This window comes from Apteryx rowi, unplaced genomic scaffold (assembly GCF_003343035.1).
Source record: "Apteryx rowi isolate R43461 unplaced genomic scaffold, aptRow1 scaffold_566, whole genome shotgun sequence".
Classification (NCBI taxonomy): Eukaryota; Metazoa; Chordata; class Aves; order Apterygiformes; family Apterygidae; genus Apteryx; species Apteryx rowi.
Window position 1 is genome coordinate 88,353 of NW_020450834.1, and position 19,669 is coordinate 108,021.

The following is a 19,669-nucleotide window of genomic DNA, read 5'->3' on the forward strand; positions in this document are numbered from 1 at the left end:
GAATGGTAAGGTCCRCCTAAGTCACTGCAGCTAGTGAGCAGCTGATACCTAGAAGAGTATAAGAACAGAACAAGTATAGAGCRGCATTTCCTAAATGCATTTGCTTGGCCATGAGTAATTTGCAACACTATGTTTTAAAAAAATGCTTAAAAAAGGACTTGGGTAGCCACAGAATGGTTGCTTCTGCTTGGTGGCTCTGCTTAGGTTGTCCTGGGTTRCCTCTCAGGTGGGGCTCAGCTCTGCAGCTCTATACAAATCCAGGGCCTCCAAGAACTCTACCGGTAGGTGCCAGTAAATTATTCTGGCTATAACAACCTGACTGGCTTCCCAGTCCATCTGACCTTAGGATATTTATCTATGGGCCTGGGAAACAATGACCCTAATTGAGCAGCCAACTCTGAAGAGCTGTTGACAGAAAGCACTCCCTAAATAGCCTGGGGGCTGAGAAGAGGCAGCTAGGCCATATTTGCAGAGAGGATTACACAGAAGGTGTGAATACAGGGAAGGTAAATAGTACCCTCTTTCACAGAACTGAGGGACAGGGTTTTAGGCAATCTGTCCTCAGCCTAACCTCCTAGGGTCTAAGGAATGTAAGTGCCCTTGAGATACTAGAATCTTTCCCAGTACCCATCAGGTTATTGGCTTTAAGACCAAGTCCAAAAAAAGAGAAAAGGTTTTTAGTATTGTTATTAGCAAGACAAGTGTTAGACACCTTCCTGAACAAGGAATAAATACTGGGAGTTCAAAGCTGAACAAAAAATTTAGAAGGCAAATACCTGGGTGCCAAGAGAAAAGCTGTTTCCAGTCATCMATGACCACTTGAGCTTGGTAACAATGACAAAATCTATAACTATGATTTTTTTGCCATAACTGCTTTGCAATGATGAAAGRGCCTCAAAGAAAATGCTCATATGGTCATCCCTAAACCATTTTACTTCAATTTTATATCACTGACTTCAACAAAATTACATGTTTTGCTCCTGTCAGTCAGTAGATGCTTCAGGGTCATTCTTTAAGGTAAGTAGAGTGGGACTTATTCCTGCAAACTTCAACAGTTATGGGTTTTTTTTGTTTAAGTTCCTTTGAGCTGAGCTGTCACAGTTAGCTTTGTTTAGAACAAGGAAAAAAAGATAGAAAATGGAAAAACCCTTCTCTCCCCTTACCCAGTCTTCTCAGTAGCACATGGACTAGGACCATGACCCAGGGCATCTCAACGTGTTCCCAGGATCAGTGCCATTTYCAAGCATTTCCTTCAGGTTTATTTTTTTTGGTGGGATCCCAAGCCACGTGGCATGCCTGGTCCAATTTGGGTTCAGAGGTGCTGAAACTCTGGCAAGACGATTAGTTTCAAAGAACTAGTGCTATTCAAAATCACTTCAAGTGGGCATGAGATTCTGGCACCCCGGACAAAGCCTTAGCGAGAYTTGGTTCCCCTTATCTCTGCCCATTTACAGTTACGGCTTACTTTGGCATTCTCTTTTCCAGATTAAGCACCTAAGTGTCCTTTGTCCATTGAATTAAAATAAAGCTAGTGTATGTAGCCTTTGTGCAACTGGAGTACCTGTGACTGTTCTTTGTGGTTGGTGCCTTTCTTGGTTCTCCTTCCTTGGAGGCTACKGCTGTGTCCGGGGCATGCAGCCCTGTCCAAGGTAGCCTCTTGTGCAGCGTGAACCATCAGCTGGCAACCAGACACATGTGAAGAGGTTGCAATTGTGATGGAAATGGGCCAAGGTCAGGAGTGTTTGGAGAAAATGGAGCCCTATTTAACCTTCCCCTGGTTTTGTTTGACTTAATTGTAGCAAGTGAAGACTGAGGTGACAGGTATGTTTACTGTAGAAGAGAAAAAGGGATGCGAGTCTGTTGGTGGGATACAAAGAGCTCAAAGGGCTGCTGCACAATCATGCCACCCTGGAAGGYGTCTGGGGGTCAAAGCTGGGCTGAAGCATGCAGGCTTGGTTCAGGGGCTCTGTTCCTTCAGCAATGGAGGAGTTTGGGGAGGGAGCAAAAGGGGCTCTCTCCCCAGAGATCTCAGTGCAGGTTGGCCATCTGCCCCAGCTGCAATGACGGGGAAGAAGCACTGCATGCCCTGGTGCAATCAGCCTCTCTGACTTCTCCCTGTAACTTTCCACTTCCAAATGCCACGAGGTTGCTCCATCTCACCTGCCGCTACCTTTCAGTCCAGCTGGCTGACTGTCCTCCAAAGTGCCTGTTTGCATTGCACAAAGCATTGACTCCGAGAACAACAAACAAATGAACAATCCCCCTGCGGCAGCCCAAGCCCAGTTCRGCTATTTCTTGCCCTCAGAACCCTGTGTTTCTTGCACCTTCTCCTGTGCACCTTTTATCTGCAGATGCTCGCTAGTAAGATGGTTGTAGGTTTTTTGCTTATGTCCTGTACGGATGTTTTTCCTAAAGCCTGCAATGTCCGATTTGCTTCAGTCCCTTTTAGTTCTCACTCTTTGATTAGAACRAGGTTTATGCATTTGCCCATGTATCTTTAGCAGAAGGCTGTTGCCTGTAGTCATTCCCGATGCCTTTTTGTCACTCGGTTCCAGGCAAGGTAGGTTTGCCCCCGGTTGGTTAGCGCTCCATCCCTGGTGCGCACAAACTGGTCGGGTGCGTTAGAGGGAATGATTTTGTTCCCAGTAAACTCTAACAAGTCTCAAAGAGCAGAATGGGGCTAGAGGCCCAAGTTCTTAGGTATGCRCTCAGTCCAAGGATCTTGACAAGAYCTTGGCTCAGCYATGAGCTCCCATGAAGAGATGCAGCTTCAGAGCTACCTYCTAGATGCAGCTTCAACTCACACCTGACCCTTTCTCTGTAGCTACTGTGCTGCCTTCTTGTGCCTAGACCAATGGGGCAAGACTAGCGTTTCTCAGCTTGTGAACTGGGGATAGTTAGTAGCCTCAGGATACTAGGAAGCAGTCCGTAAAGTGGTTGCAGAAGAGTAAAAATGATGTGCGTGTGGGAACAAAATGAGAAGAAATAAAAGTTAATTTGGTGCTAAGAGAGAACCACAAAGGCAATGCTGCCAGAAACACTCCATAAGGTTTGGAGTTTGTTGGGGGGTGGAAGGAGTGTTTTAATATACATTATATATATATATACACATATGTATGTTTGTATTGTTTGATGTTTTTCCACTCCTGAGTAAGTTAGATTGTCCTAGGACTATAAAGAGTGTGGAAACTGCACAAATGCCTGCTCTGCTCAGTCTGGACTTACTGCCATGGGAGTAAAACCCTGCAGCTGAGGTCTGTCCCCTATTTGGGCTCAGTTTGGAGTTTTCCCCTGCTCCTGGCCTCTTCAGTGCCACGAAGCAAACAACAGCTTTATTTCCATGGAGCATCCTGCAAGCTGTGCAGAAGGAAGATTTCTAGAAATGAAAATAAATGATGTAGAGGTGGAGTGTTTACAAGTCTTGCTGATACCCACGGTGTCTCTCACTGCGTTTATTCTAACTCATACTGCTCATTGAGCTTGGAGATGGGAGAGCTCTGCACAAATCAGGACCCAACCATCTGAAGCAAACTCTCCCACCAGACCAACCCTAACGTAGCATGCTAAAGAAAAGGAAAACCCGCAAAGGGGAATTGCAGCGGTCATAGTGTAAAAGCAAACTTGGTTCTGTACTACTCTGTTGTAAGACAAGCTGATGGTTAAATCTTTCAACATCTGGATCATGAATAAGAATTAAACAGTTGAGTGGAGACTTTCATCTGCCTCCTTTCTCGATTATCCAACCTGCATCAGCCACCAGGTGGGACTCAACAAAATACTTTTCACCACCTGCTGTCACATACCCCAGAACAAGGGGGCCTTGAGGTTTCAACAGCAAGCAACTTGTTAAAGCTTGTCTGTACCTTAATATTAGGAACACTTGAAAATAGCTGCCTTGGTCACATCCAGTCATAATGCATTCACGCTGTCCTCTCTTTCTACCAGACATGGAAAAAAGTGGTATGCTGTTAAACTCACCACATCATTTCTGATTCAGAAATGAGGTGTGGCTTAAAAAATTTCCACACCTCTGAATTTCGGTCCTCTCACAGCAAACACAAGGCATCTTCTTGTGCTACTGGAACTTGATTTGGGTCAGTGAGCAAAGTGGTACTCGGAGCGGCGCGCATTCAGGGCAGGGTCCACACCAGCAAGGGCACAGTCCCGGGGCAAGACAGGCAGAGCAGGTCCAGTGACGGTAACTGCGGTTGACCAGCAGCCCAGATTGCCAGGCAAGCCATGAGGCAGGTCTGAGGTCAAGCCATGGAGCCAAGTCAGGGCCAACAGGGTCCACGGCCAGGTGCAGGCAGAGCTGCAGCATCACTCCCAGGCAAGAAAGGCCTGTGGCCTTTGAAAGACTGACACGCACTAAATTATAGCCCAGTTAAATTTACTTCCATACATCTATCCCCATTTTTCTTACCAATACATACTTACTTTGAAAAAATCACTTTTGTGGAAAGAACAGAAAGCAATTTTGAAGCAACACAAAAGGAATGAGGGAGAACTGTCTTCTCGAGACTCCTTGCCTGGCTGCAACTTTCTGAAGATTAGTTTGTTGATTAATAGAAATATTACTGGATGTGCAGCTCAGTAGAGAATTAACCACTTAGAGATGGCTGAAACCACTTTTTTTGTTGTTTTTTACCCCCAAATAGACTTCTCAGACTTATCAAATATCAGTTCCTCAACCACAGCCTCAGGTGGTAGCATGGCCCATCTCAGGAAATAACAGCATTGGGAAAATGCTTGCCAGGCTCGTTCGCATCAAACTATTTCACCAGATAGCTCAGTCCTGAAAGCGAACCCCAACATTTTCACATCCTTTCTTTCTCCTGGTCCCTGCTTTTTCGTCTCTGTGCATGCAGCCAGAGATGCCAGGTTTCCCTGAACTTGTGCCCTGAGATACGGGACCCGCTCCAAAACACACAGGGGACTTTTCAACCGAGTTTGGACCCAGACTTTATCTTTGGATTGTTCAGGGATTAGCCCGAAAATATTATTATTAATTAAATTGGCTTCTAGTGACCCAACCGTTGACAATATTGTTTGCAGTAGGAAAACAAGAAAAACAAACACTTTCAAACAAATCCCCAAAAGACATTAAGCAGCTTAGAGCGTAAATCCAGATTAGCAGTCTTTGCCAAGGGATACATCTTTCCAAATGCTGTTTCCTACCTCCAGGGCCATCACGCACCTTCTCAAGAACTCTAGAGCTTATTGTCAACCAAAGTCATCTTTTGGGGAGAGTTTTCTTCTGTTTGTTTTTTTTTTTTTGGAGATACTGGGGAATAGAATAGCTGATTTTTTTGCAATCTCCTCCTAGTTAGACCACTGAGCCCCTCAACAACAGAGGCACTTACGCATATGGCACAGGAATAATTTGACCGACATTAAGGCTCAGGAAGCAAGCCTGACAGCTTCTGGTGTTTTCAGATTTCTCAAGAACAACTGGTCTATCCTATGGGGGCAATAGACCGTGTTCCTGCAGCCCAGATGCTACAGTATCACCGCCGTGATCAGCCACAATATTTTGACCCGAAGAGAGCTTCCATCCCCAGGAGTCCCTCGACTTAAACCACCCGTTCTAAGTCAGAATTACGGCAGGTCACCCCCCCGCCATTAAAGAAAAATGGGGTTCCCAGCACACTGCCAACACCTCCCAGAGGGGTGTCTGCGAGCTGCTCTGTGAAYGCGGCTGTCCCTGACCTTGGGATGCTCCTGTGGACTCTGCAAATAGCACCTTTCCTGAGCCAGTTTCCATCCCCCAGCTTTGATGGTGCTCCCAGAAAATTCCTTCCCACCACCATTCGTCAGTTTTTTTAATTATGGCTGTGTCTTTGCCCTTCTCTTTGCAACGAGCCTGAGGCAGCCAGTTGATGATACCCCTGTGGTCTTCTTGACTTGCCACCTTCAACAATTCTGCTAGCTCTGTTTTTTTTTTTTAATATATATAACAGATTGCATAATAGAAAGCCCACCCCCTCCTTCAGGACAGCCGTAGCTCTGTAGCCTGAAGCAAGCAGCAGAGGACACGCCACCAGACTTGAGAAAATTGCCTCCGCTTTATCGCTTCTAGGAGGAGTAGGAGGAAGAGTCCTCCCACTGTTGTTATGGTGGAGAAAGCCACTTCCCTGTGTACAGCTGAGCAGGGAAGCAAACACATTTCATGAACGGAGGAGAAGAAGGAAAAGGGGCATTGGCATCTACTCTAAGTAAATATGCCCTAGCTGGGAAGGTAAGGCCACGTGACGGACGCCAGCGCTGAAGGAGGAGCACAGCTTGCTGCTTCATGTATAAAAGCGACGCCTGCACATGAAGCTCCAAAACCGCTTGGCTAGTGTGAACCAAGAATTGAATGCAGCATAAGCGGCCACTGCCACCATGAAGTTGACAGTTGTCTTTCTGCTGGTTGTCCTTGCGTCCTACAGCTACTCTCGTAAGTATGACTTCCGTCCGTCGCAACCTTCCTGCCAACCTGTGAAATGCTTCAGACTTTAAATACGAAGCGGTATTTGCCCCCCGCAGCTGTTCTAGTGTGACGAGTCTTGCAACGTTTTGTGTATTCTGGGGCTGAGTGAATACGGGTTGATAACTGCAGTTTGGCTACGATGGGCTCCACATTTAGGTAACCTCTCAAATGTTAACAGCCCGAAGTGGGAGCAGTTTGCTCACTTTTAGCTAGTTAGCAGCTTATTTTGTAGACAGCCTCATTTATGTCTTGTAGTGCAAGGGAGGAATTCACTGAAGTGCAGAGAAGCAATTACACGTGTGGGGTATAAGTAATGTCATTGCCAAAGTGTACCCACAGTTACATGCCGCAGTGTCTCAGCCCCAGAGGACAGAGGTTGCTGATCTGTGGATTTTCAAGCCGTGAAGTTACACACCTTTCCCCGTAAGCTTTGCTTACATCTGGATGCTAATTTTATTATGTCCACCAGGATAGCACCATCCTGAAGAAATACGTTTCACCCAAGTACGTCAGGTTTGGAGAAACAGCCATTGGGAGCCGCACTACGTACTGCAGCCGTGTTCATACCAGTTCATCACCCGTTCATACCTGTTTTCATTTTTCTCCTTCCAGCATCTGCTGCTTGTGACAGTCTGCAAGTCTTTGCGGACAAAGCTCTCTATTCCACTCAAGACGATTACATGAATTACATTTCCAACTACCTGCTTGTTACCCCTCCAGTAAAATTAGCTGCCCTTCAACTCAAGTCATGCGCAGAAGGTCTCTCAGCAGACATGAAGCAGGCAAAAGAAGCCGTGCTGGTAATTTGATCCTTTTTGTTCATGCTTTTGTTCCTTTGTTTCTCTTGAAGCTGTTTTGAGCCTATAAACCCTTCAATATTATTTTAATTTATAATCTAGTAGCTTAATACAGGAGAAAGTAATTTTGAAAGCACACCTGCTTGATTTCCATCCATCTCTCATGGGAACGCAACATCGTAACCGCTGAACTGGTGAGAGGGCTGTGCAGGCCCTTCACTGTCCCAGCTAAAAGCCAGGAAGGGCTCGGTCCCTCCGGTGACCCCCTTCCCCATTGCACCCGTGAGCCTGCACAGCACGTGCACCCCCAGGAGGGAAACCAAGCCCTGCCCCACAGCAGGCCACAAGGGAGGCACCTCTGAAGAAGACTGAGGGCAGGGGACTTTTGAGAGGACAGTGAAGAAGGAAGCCTCAACTTGAAACTTAGAGTAGATTTGTTGAGATCCCACAAAACAGGTTTGGGGATCTCTCTGCCTTTTGGCAAAGTGCTGCGTGCTTTCCTTCCATTTTCTTCTTCTGCTGCTGCCAGCGGTGCAGGACACAGTATTGCTTCCCATCCCTGCACCACAACAACCCTTATTTTCCAAGAGGAAAGGGTAAGGTACGTTCCCGACAGGACAAAAGAGAAGGTTTTGATGCTTTCTCTCCCTCGCCCTGCCTACACTTCCTCCACATTGAGGAAGGCATTAAAAACTCATTAAGAATAAGCATCTCCCATCTGGAAGGATGATGCAGAGAGAGGTCTAGCACGAACCTTAAGGCTCAGCAGCAACGATTCACTGTGCAGTTAGAAAGTAATTTTTCTTTTCTGTGGCCAAAAGGTGTAGGTCTTGATGTCTACGCTACTCCGCAGTTTGCTGTTTTCAGCTGAGCTGCGCTTTTCCAACAAACCTGCAGAGATGATCTAACTGGTAGCTGAGTGGAAATGCTCTGATTCTCATAGACCCTCAGACAATTTTTTCGATACCAAAGGTTTTCCTTCTATGTTGTTGTACCTTGTGTTATCTCTCTATTCACTGTTCTTATTCTTTTACAGGCAAATCTAATAGGATACTGTGGTAGTCTAATATAGTTCCAGGACCTTTCTCTGTGATGACTCCAGATGCTGACTGATCCTGAATGATCCATTTTCACTTCCTTCTCCTTTTTTCGGCCAAGAACTTTCACCCTCTTCCTGAATAGACAACTGTGTTATCTAGAATCTGCAACCCTGTTTTCAAATCCCTTAAGTTTCCCATTAGAATAAAATAAAAGCAATTAATATCTTTGTTTGTGAACCTTCTTTTTTAAAGTGTCGGATTTGACAATTGGCTTCAAGAACATCCTAACCAGCTGCCTAACTTGCGCGAGACATCTATATTTTCACATCTACAGCTATGAGGTGAAAAAGCACAATATCACTGCAGCTGTCATTCAATGATACTAAATTACGCACAATTAAAGGAACACACGAGGCACTCCTCAAGAAAAATCTGATGGCTTATTACAAGGTGAAAGCAAACCACTTAGTGCTTTCTTAAATCACTTAGAGAACGAGGGAACATTGTTGGTAACATTAAGAGATAGAATTGCTTACGCGTAGAATAGGAACACATTCAAAGCAAGAAATCCACGTAGGTTGAGCATAACGCCTTCATCCCATGGCACTGGTGTGTGCCTGTAATGAGAATGGGGATATTTCTTGTCACCGTTCCAGGATGCAGATAATAACAGGATGTGTCCCTGATGAAAGGATGTCCTGTCCTTTCCTCCCATTCAGCACAGACCTTGCCAGGCTGCCTGTCACTAATTCAGGCAAATCTGAAATTAACTTTCATCTAAAATACAATTATACATGTTCTTTGTCTAAAACCAGAAGAATGTGGGGAAAAAAATTCCTTCAGAGGTCCCTTGGCCACTGCCAGTGGAATCAGCTCCAGGAATGCAAAAATCAGGACAACTTAGAGCCAGGACAGCTGGTGGGGAAAGCTCCCTGGAGCTTTTCAGGTTGGATTAAACTTGCAACTCGGAACCCGAATGACTGCAACGCTAAGCACGGATTTAGCCTGCGTCCTGGGAATCCTGCAGTGCTCTTTTGTCGTTTTGCTGTCAGGGAGCCAGAGCGTAGCTGAGATCAAGAGCCAGGCCAGGTGGGGGATGGTGCGGTGCGGCATCCCCACTTAGGTTGCCTTGGGAGCCATGATGTGAGAGGAGCAAAGTCTAAGGTCCAAATGTACAGCAGAACCTTGCTGAGGTCAGGTTTATTTTGTCGAGAGTCAAAAATAATAAAAAAAAAGTTCTGAAAGAAAAATTTCACCCTGCCCTATTGCGCCAAGTCCAGCTCAAACTTGTTCCTCTGCAATGGGATTATTTGACTTTCCTATAGCCAAAAGATATTTATAAGGAAAATCAACAGTGGGAAAATGCTTCTTTTTTTTTTAAAAAGCATGATGAACAAGAAGGAGCGTTAATAGCAAGTGATTAATAAGATCTCCTGGGGTTCCCAGCATGGCTCTTGCATCTCTCCTGTAGTCCTGCCATACTCAGCCTACTGCCAGGCTCTGCTTGCTAAAACATCAGGCTTTGCTCCCAGCTAAAGGGAATTCATTTTCTGAGCAACTATGAAAATAAAAATCCTTTCCCCTTGTCTGGAATTCTCTGCCAAGAAGTCCATGCCTACAACAAATACAAACATTGTGAGGACTATCCGGCTTCCATCCGTGCTGTAGAAATATGTGTTAATGTATTATCCAAGACACACCGTGTTCAGCCTTTCTTAAGCAGCACTTTGTTCACTCTTTTCTGCAGACATCCTCAAAAACTGGTGAGTCTCTGACCACCAGTGTTTCATGGCTGAAGTCCAGGTAGGCAACAGCTGATCACGTTTGTCCATATCTTATGACTGGTCCCTAAATTTGTCACAGAAAAGTCTATGGTGGTCCAGTGGTTTGAGTAGCATTAACCAGACACCAGCAGAAGAGATACCGTGAGATTTTTGACTATTGCAGAAGGCTCCTGGGGTGGTAAAAGCAATTCTGGTTCTCGAAAAAGGCCAGACAAATAAATAGGATGGCTGTACGGCAAATTCAACACCTCCGTCCATAAAAGCAGAGAGGACAAGGAGCTTCCATGTCTGAACAATAGCAGCTACACTCCTTGCACGCTTTTTAAGACATTAGTATCTGTCAAAAGCGGAAACTAAGGACTGTGGGACCACAGCATCAGTCTGGATTTGACCTGCCATCTCTCAGGACCCCCCACTGCTTCACGGTGTTTTACTTGCCCACAGATGCACTCTGAAACCCTCTGCCAAAAATCAGGGGTAGCAGCAAAAGATCAAACTAGGATATAAAGTTAGTCAAGATTAATCAGACAATTGCAGAAGACCTGGGCAGCACAGGTACTTAAAGAAGTCAAGTAGTATAGCAGGAAAATAAGCATTTAATTCAAATGCTGTTGGTTGTATATGGAATATGCAATGTCCAAGTAAGATCTCGGAGACAGAGCATGCTTTTCCAACAGTTGAAAACATCATTGCAGATAAGTGCTAACAAAAAACACAGTTTCGTGTATGTAAATACAAGCTTCAGAGAAGAAGGGTGAACAAGTGGTGAAAATTGATTGCAATGTCAAAATATACAAGTAATAAAGTGTTTAAAGTCTAGCTCTGACTATATTGTTGCCTTCATAAAGGGATTGATTTGATGGTAATCCCTTGGAGAATATAAGTATTAAAGGAAACAGATTGCAACATTGATCTAGACAATTCAGGGTGGAGTTTCTGTCCGTTTTAAGACCAGGATGATAAATAACTACCGAGGAGCTCCTAAGTAGTTTAGAAGCGAATCCAGATTATTGACTCTTTTCAAAACAACTTTTTTTCTCTCCCAACAGACTGYTAGCCCTCAAGCTCTCTTTGAAGCTGTGGCTCAGAGGACTTTTTCAGGTTCAGTGGATATTGGAACTTCAGCTACGCAAATATTTGCTGTGTTTATTAGTCCCCTCTTTCTTCTTCCCCCTTTCCATAGGGCACAATAAATTGAGCTTGCCAACGCCAAACTTTCCACTATATCTGAAGACAGGGGGAAAGTTTTAGTCTTTGCAGTACCACACGATGCCCTTTCAAAGTCAGAGCTTGTATGTGTGATAAGTGAATGGTTAAAAAAACACCCCACACATTTTATTTATTGCAATACAGTAATTTTTTCAGGGAAGATGGGGCGACTCTGTAAAACCTATCGCTTTTTTTTTTTTATCTCACAGCAGGGACGTGCTGAGTCTGTAGAACTTATTACTTGATAGCCACCAACTGAAATCCTAACTACAAGGAGTGCTGCTCGTGACACGACCACCTCCTCATATTAAACCTGCCAAATGCTTTCTCTTATAGAAAGTACCGCTTGACATTTCCATGAATGCAACTTACTGGGAATGTCTGTGGGGTTGATCACCCCAGATCTCCTTCCCCCATCCACCTCTGGGCTCTAATGGAGTCCACATGTGCACTAGGAGCTCCTCCAGCCCTGGAAAGAGCAGGGGAGAGTGAGAATTGGTTGAGTTTCCCCCAAACAGGTTGAGTTAGCCCTGAATGGGCTAAGGAGCCTAGCAATCTTCTCCAGCTGTTGGCTAGCAGAATTAGGCCTGTAACTCAAGTCTTAGCCACCTGTGCTGAAGGTAGCTTCAGTTGGCCAACTGTTCTTTGCTTTCTACCTTAAAAATGTGTTTCACTTGCTTTAATTTCAGCCAGTGACGCTGTGATATTACTCCAAAGATTATCAGCGTACCTCACCCTGCTGCTAGTTCAGAGTTTATGGAGGCAGTTTCTCCATGCCTCAACAGCAGAGCTGCCCACTTGGCTGAAAAGCAGCTAAAATGCTATAGAGGAGTGCTTCCAGCTATTGAAGATGTTCTTCCTTAATTGAGGGTTATTTTCATTCAGCATCAGTTTGGGTTTCTTTTATTTTTTGGATGGGCACTGATCATGATGCTTAAAAAGACACGCTGGTCCCAGACGCTATGAGAAGTGGAATTACAGAAGCTAAGTGAGGAACACAATCGAGCAATAATTATACGAGCAAAGTGGCAGCAGTTCTGCCCAAAATCAGATTCAGAAGGCTGAAAGGAATGAGTGCCTTGAATAACATGGCTTGACGCAGTTTATTGGTGGCCAATTTTGCAGCTGGGCCGCTGATGAGAACAAAGCGATCCTACCTGGCACGCTGGGCTTCCAAACCCGTACGTGCCACATATAAAGTTGGCGTGAACTCTCACCAACAGAGCATGGCATTCGCTGCTCCAGGTCCAACGAGGGCAATTAATGAAAACAGAGGTCACCTGCGTTTTTCATCTGTCCACTTCCTAAACAATCATGGCCTGCGTCCAGTCACCGTGAGGCTGTGTGACCTGTTGGGACCATTCCCCGCAGCGCTGCCTAATTCCCCACCTATATATCCTAGCGCTTTGGGTTCAGTCCCAAAGGAAGCTCATTGCGTTTCACAGCCTAACACGCGGCATACTGTAGATAGCTCTCTCCATCATGAAGCTGACTGTTTTTCTGCTCATCACCTTTGTACTTTGCAGCTCCCGGGGTAAGTTTTACCAGTTAAAAAAAATGGGGGGAGGAGGAGGAGACTTGGGTGATTTTTTTTTTTAGATAACCTGTAGCTGCGTCCCTTCTGGCAGAAATAACGCCTCCGCGGTTCCCCCTGAAGACTTCTGGAGAAGCAACGGGGAAATTTAGCTACCTGCTCCTCAAAGAAAATACTAATGACTGCAACTCGTTTAGGGCCGTTGAGGTTTTTTCACTTAGGCATTCAGACCAGGGTTCATCTGACTAAATCTGGGCTCTAAAATACAGTGACCAGTGCTCGATGAATTCACCCTGGGCTCTCCTTTGAATCAATGGATTGCCAATGGCCCTCAATGGGGCCATAATAAAAGAAGGAAAAAACCCAAGAATTTTACTAGAAGGGAAAGAATTTAGCAGGGTGATTATTATTTTTTTTTAATCTAGGCCCAATGATTAAAACAAGACTTCATACAGAGGGAAGAGGGAAAGGAGATTAGATTGCATGGGCAGCCCTGGAAGAAGAGCAGGGAGAGCAAAATCAGCCTTTCTAGGCAGTTGTGTAGATGACAACAGGAGGTGGCAGCGAGATTTGCACTTGGAGGAGAGAGACAGATTACAAGACAGAAACATTTTCAGTTTCATCTAAAACGCTGACAGTTCAGAGACAGGAGGAAAAAATGTAATTACTGAATGCTGCCAACAACACAGGCGACAAGCGAATACAGGCACGTAAACAAGAGAAGGGAGCTAGGAGGTCTTCGATGTCTGAACAGAAAACAGGGAACAACCTAAGGAAGCAAAGGTACATGGAAGAGGAAAAAAAAAAGAAAGGAAGGAAGCCAGAGAATAAGCTGGATACAGAGAGAGACGATCACAGGGTTGAGGATCAGGCAGAAAAAGGGTTATCGGTGGACTGTGGGATTTCACCGGGGTACCGGTGCCACAGCGCAGCTCTCGTAGTTGCCATCCATTGCTGTGAAAGCATAAAAAACTACCTAGCTGAGAACATGTTCTGCAAAAACAGAGGGAAATTCATATTTCATTAGCGTGGTGGAGGGGGTTGAAGGGGAGGGCTTGATATTTATGAAGAAACTGAATCCGAACCGCTGAAAGGTTTGTTCACCACTTTGTATTTCGTACTGCAGGTGCTGGCTCAGCTCATGAGATTGTCCCTGGCTTTCTCCAGACCCTTCTCGAAGGCACTCTTGAACAGCTGTATACGGGGCCAATTTCTCAATACAAGATTGATGATTTGACTAAATCTGCCCTGAATGCTTTGAAGAAATGTATTGACGAGCTTTCTCCTGAGCACGTAAAGGCCCTTGTCGATCTGCTGGTAATTAATTCCTGTTACTGCAATAAAACAAATGATTATAAGTGTGTGGCCTTGTGCCAGATTCTGGACAAGGAGCATCCAGATAATTTTCATATTGTTTAGAATTTATGCAATCAGAGGCTTTCGGTGCACTCGGCTATGTTGCCCCGATCGTCTTGCAGAAAAACGATCAAAAGCAGATGGGTAGAAAACAATGTGAACGGGAAGGAAAACCAAGCTGCAAGTTTTCAAAAGAACTTGTCTTTAAAAAAGAAATGCTAACAACTTGCTTCATCCCTTTGATACATATAAAACTTAGCAGAAAGAGGCAGACAAGTTTGCTGGTGAGTAATGGGGCAACAGGAGAGGGAGCAGAGATCCCTTAATGGGACTGACCTGCTACGGAGACACCAACTCCCTGGGTGGAAGAAGCACCTGCTCCATGCAGGTGTCTTATTAGGAATAAAGCCAAGGTTAAAAGAAAACCTTTAGGCAGTGGCAAATGAGATTTGGGTGTATGCGACACGCTTGCCCTTTGCTGGTGTTTGCACACGTATTAACAATACGTGCCGACCTTGTGAGCAGCTGCAGGTGAGAGGCCACCTAAGCCTTTGTCCTCACCCATGTTTCGCCAGAGGTTACGAGCTCAGTATATAGCTCACATATCATGTGCACACTTGGCTCTCTTCCACAGCTGTACATTTTTAAAAGCTTGTCCACATTTTAATATTAATTTTGAATCGGGAACTTCCAATTCTAACAAAACCCCGTTATTTTAAGAAAGCCACGGCTGGGTCACTAACACTGCAGGACTTCAGGTTGATCGTATTTGCACCAGTTTGGGATGAGTTCAGAGGAGCTGCTTTTGATCTGCCAAAGTGAGAAATCAGACTTAAGGCCCTGCCTTCTAGCTGACCTAGCGCTACAGGATTGAGCCCCGAGATCCCCAGAGTGGCTAAGGAGCTCAGGTCGAAATTTGGGATCACGGTCCTGGAGTAACCACCATAGATTTGAACAAACAGGTTGCTTCCGGCCACACCGGGAACACGCGCCCTCGGAATTGCTTATTACTTCTTTACCGTGGCCTTTGCAGGTTAAAATGCAATTTTTGTTCTTTGGTTCAGCTGATGGCAGCTGCTAGGTGTAAAACTCAGCAGGTATTGGGGAAGATTACAATATTGCTGCAAGCACTTCTGAGCACGTCAGCGCTGCCCAAAGCTTTAATTCCTCTTGCGGCTGGTAGGCAAGTGGGACGCAGAGTCAGCTGCTTCTGGCTTCAGTGAGAGCGCCAGCAGGTAAAAGCTCTGGGATTTAACTAACTCCTCATTTAAGTCTTAATGTAACCATCCCTGTTTAAACTGCCTTTTTGTAAACATGCCTGATGAGGCACAGATGCCCAGTGCCTTTTTTGAAATGTCACACTTAAGAGGCAGGAACACAACACACAACCAGATGGAAGTCTACTAAAGTTATTGCCAAAGATAAAATACCATTGACTGAAAGGATTCTTTTATTACGTGGATCTCCAGGACCTCACTTATTTTTCCGTATGCTTCTCTCTGAAACCATAGCCCATCTGACCAGCTGATTAAACTAACCGTATGCTGTCAGCATTACTATATGACATTGCTGTTTCAAAAATTACATTGTGACGTGCACGGTCTTTTGAGGAGAATTTTGGCATGCTACATTCACTGCTTTTCCTTTCTTTCAGAAACTTGTTCGGACAGAGGCTTAAAGGGGCAAAGTATTCCTTGGGATTTTGCAGTTTCACCCAGATAACGCTTCCCACCGACTTCTAGTTGCTGATATCCAAAGCCTCTGGGAGAACCACCGCCACAAAACCCAGAGCAACCCAGGACACCCGTAGCTGCTTTCCCGGACTCGACGTGCTGAATCTGACACCCTGTCACCTTCACGGGTATTTCAGATTGTATTTCTCAGGAGGTCAAATCTAAGTTCTACAGAAAATTCAGATGATGTTTGGAAATGTCTGTCATCCGTTTTTATAAATAAAGGTCTTTGTTGTCCTTTTTACTGTTAGGACAAAACAGCATTTGTTTTGATAAAGTCAAACCAACAACATTATTACAGAAATCCACCTACAGCCCCCCCACGCACACATTCGTGGGTCAGCAATCTAACTTTGAATGACCTGAGGGAAATAAGTCCTCAATCAAAGCAACTTCTCCCAAGTGCTGACCAAGTGCTAGCAAATGATCCCAAACCTGCTGAGCATTGACTGAACATAGCCAGTAGCTTTGGACCCCACTCTCGGTCCTCCGAGCATCCCCAGGAAGCCCACAGGAGGTCACCTGGAGGAGAAGCGATATTTCAGTGACTGACTGCAGCAAAAATCTGGAAGAAAGCTGGGTGCCCAGTGATTCCCAAGGGAAACCAGTGCAGACGCCATGAGTGCACCTCACCCCAAAGCTCTCTGCCCCTTCGCAGAGGGGCCTCAGAGGAGAACACCAGAACGGGCAGTCTCCTCCTCTACGTGCCCAAGGAAATTGCTCCCTGGACATCTTGTTGCGCGTTTTTCACACTACTTCCATTTCTCTTCAGCTTCAAACTCTAGATGTACCGAGCCCACCTGAACTCATAAATAAGGTTTCAGGGGAAGATAATTTCTGTTCTCTGGAACAAACCAACATGTCATTCTTCAATACAGACTGCTCTGTAGGAAGGTGAGCCAGGGAAGGTGTTCCCCCTTTGCCCCTCTGCCACCTCCCACCTGGGCTGCACGGTTTTGCCCCAGCTGCTCGTGCCATGGGGTCCATCCCCAGGGCTCTGGGTAGGGACCGAAGAGCGGAAGCAGAACAATTTGTACCTGCCACTATACAGCCCTAAAAGCAGAGCTGTCCCAGCTTAGTTAACCCACAATCTGAACTTCACAGGAGGACAGTGTGCAGTAAGGTGGACCTAGAACTACATTCCTCTGTCTCAGGTGGTCAGCATCGCTCCTCATCTTTCAACAGCAGGATCAAGCTCAGTGATAAGAGTGAGAAAAAGCAGCAGCTGATTATGATAAAGACACTGTTTTCCAAAACGGGTGCAGAAGCCACCCTGGCAAGAACGTAGCATGAGTTAAAAAATCTTCTGGTGGAAGGCAAACATTGGCAAGAGCTGAGTTACTTGTCACTTGCCTTTTTTTGCACAGATCAGCCCTTGAAAGTCCAGGGCCCTGCCACCTTGCTGAAGGATGACAGTAGGTCTTTCTGAAGACAGGCAGAGCCACCTGAATCCAGATTTATGACAGTTTGACCCAATTATTTAAAAAAAACCCTGCTCTGAACGCAGGAGCCGGCTAGCAGCAGATTAGAAAACCACTAGTAAGCATCACATTCAAGTATATTACCCATACGGACTATTACTGTTGCTACTAGCAGAAAAAAATTAATGTCAGCAAGTTCATCAGCTCAAAAAGAGTGAAGGGAATGTCCATACACTTCTTGGCAAACAGAGGAATCAGTAAAATAAGAAACTACTTATTTACTAAAAGCGATTTCTTCCAATCAGCAGAACTGAATACAATGCTGTCTGTTCCAGGAATCTGAAATATGGCTGTTGTTGTTGCTTTGCTAAAAATCAGAAAAACTACGTACCGGGTGAGACCCCTGCTAGTTCCAAGTGAATCTTCCCCTCAGTGGTGCCCAGCAACAGGGTGAGAGGCAGTGGGCACAAATTGAAACACAGGAAATTCCCTTTGAATGTAAAGATTTTTCTTTACTGTGAGGGTGGTTGAATGCTGGAACAGGTTGCCCAGAGAGGTTGTGGAGTCTCCATCCTTGGGAATAACGCCTGATTGGACATGGTCCAGGGCAACCTGCTCTAGGTGACCCTGCTTGAGCAGACAGTTGGACCAGATGGTCTCCAGAGGTCTCTGCTAACCTCAACTATTTTGCGAATTTGAACAAAAAGTGCCAGCCAGCCCCTCTTTCTTTCTTAACCCGAAACCAAGAGATATTCTGCAATTATCACATAAGCCTGCAGAGCAAGAATGAAACGTGAAAAGAAGGACAGTCACATGAGAAGACCCTGCATGGATATCCCTGCAGGATATCTCAGTTTACTTTTTGTATCTGCCACAGAAATTGGTCATGTCCCAATTCATACGTGCCTCCGTTCCCCCTAAAGAAACTGTGATCATTTTTAGGAGAGGTCATCTCTTAATGATTATGAACACTGAGTAGGAACAGTTCCAACTCTCAGAGGAGGATTCAAAATACTCCCATCCTACAAGTAGTAGGAATTTTTTAAAAAGCCCCTCAAGCATCCACTTCACTCAAAGAAAGGAAAATCAGCAAGAAATTTAATCCAACCCAAACATTTACAGTAGCACTTAAAACCTTTACAACTGGAATTTAAAGGTCTACACTCATGATTTCCTGCCAGGCAGAATCAGCCTTCAAAAAAGCCATCCTTGACATTTAGATCTTTTCATGGGAAGAACAACAAACAYTCAAATATCTCATGAGCAAGCCAAATCCGGATTACTGTTGCTGGCCAGTAAAATATTTGCATTATGGAATCTATCCACACAAAGACCCTTTGGAGGATTTTGACGTTTTACAGTTTCCTTTTTTTTTTTTTTTTAATGATAATATCAGAACTGTTGGCAGGACAGAATTAGGCAAGCAGACAAACAAACAGCGAGGAAACGTGGTTGAGCTCATGACCAACGAGAACGTTAGTACAAGAGAAATAATTTTGTCCTAGAAAAGGTCTAACATCTTCTCTCTCCAGATTGTCCTATTTGCCCACCTCTACCTCAAACAGTCCAACATTATCAAACACGGCCACAAGGCATCTCGTTGTTCCTTCTGCACAGACACATAGATGTTTATGGAGGAACCGCTCCTTTTTGCATCTCTGAGTGATCACTTTGTGCAAAAAGGACCCTAACTTTTGGAGCTAACCGGCATGCCGACAGCTTTGTGATTTCCACTTTCCTGTCCCCCTGCTCCCTGTTAAAAGCAGTGCTTTTACATTAGCTTTTGCATCTGCTAGTGATGCCCTTGGCAGCACAGGAAGGCGGGTTCAGCATTCCCGCTCTGGCCAGACAGCATGGTGGGACTTCTCCCCTTTCTCAAGTGAGCACCCCAGGTCTGGGCAAGCGGAGAGCAGGAAGGATGGGAAGGGACAGGATGCTCGACAGCCAGCCAGGATCCCTGCAACATTGACCAAATTGGCCATGTATAGGAAGAGACGAAGGGCAGTCCCTCATTTTAGGCTATTTATTTAGGTTATTTTCCTGTTTTCAGTGATCTGCTACATTTGCGTGTTCCTATGACTTGTACTGGATGCAGGGTTTCTCCTCCCCTTTCTCTGCTGGCACGCATGTTGTTTGAAGGGCGCCCATCTCTCTGCACCCCACCCTTTGAAACGCTGAGGATCAGTGGCATGGCACCCCGTACCCCAGTTTACGGGCAGCGCCTTTGCCTAGCAGGAAAGGGACACCCACCGCGCTCTTGGGGAGGATATTGGCACTTTCCCATGCGTCCTGCCCGCCAGGATCCAATGCTAATAAAGCAACA

General features: G+C 45.3%; 1 long non-coding RNA gene across 1 annotated transcript; it reads left to right on the top strand.

Moving 5' to 3' along the window:
- Positions 1 to 6,389: 6,389 nt before the first annotated feature.
- LOC112973755 lies at positions 6,390 to 8,366 on the top strand. Its single transcript, XR_003256066.1, has 3 exons — positions 6,390 to 6,439; positions 7,085 to 7,272; positions 8,306 to 8,366. It is a non-coding gene; the product is annotated as an uncharacterized LOC112973755 (long non-coding RNA).
- The last annotated feature ends 11,303 nt before the right edge of the window (positions 8,367 to 19,669 follow it).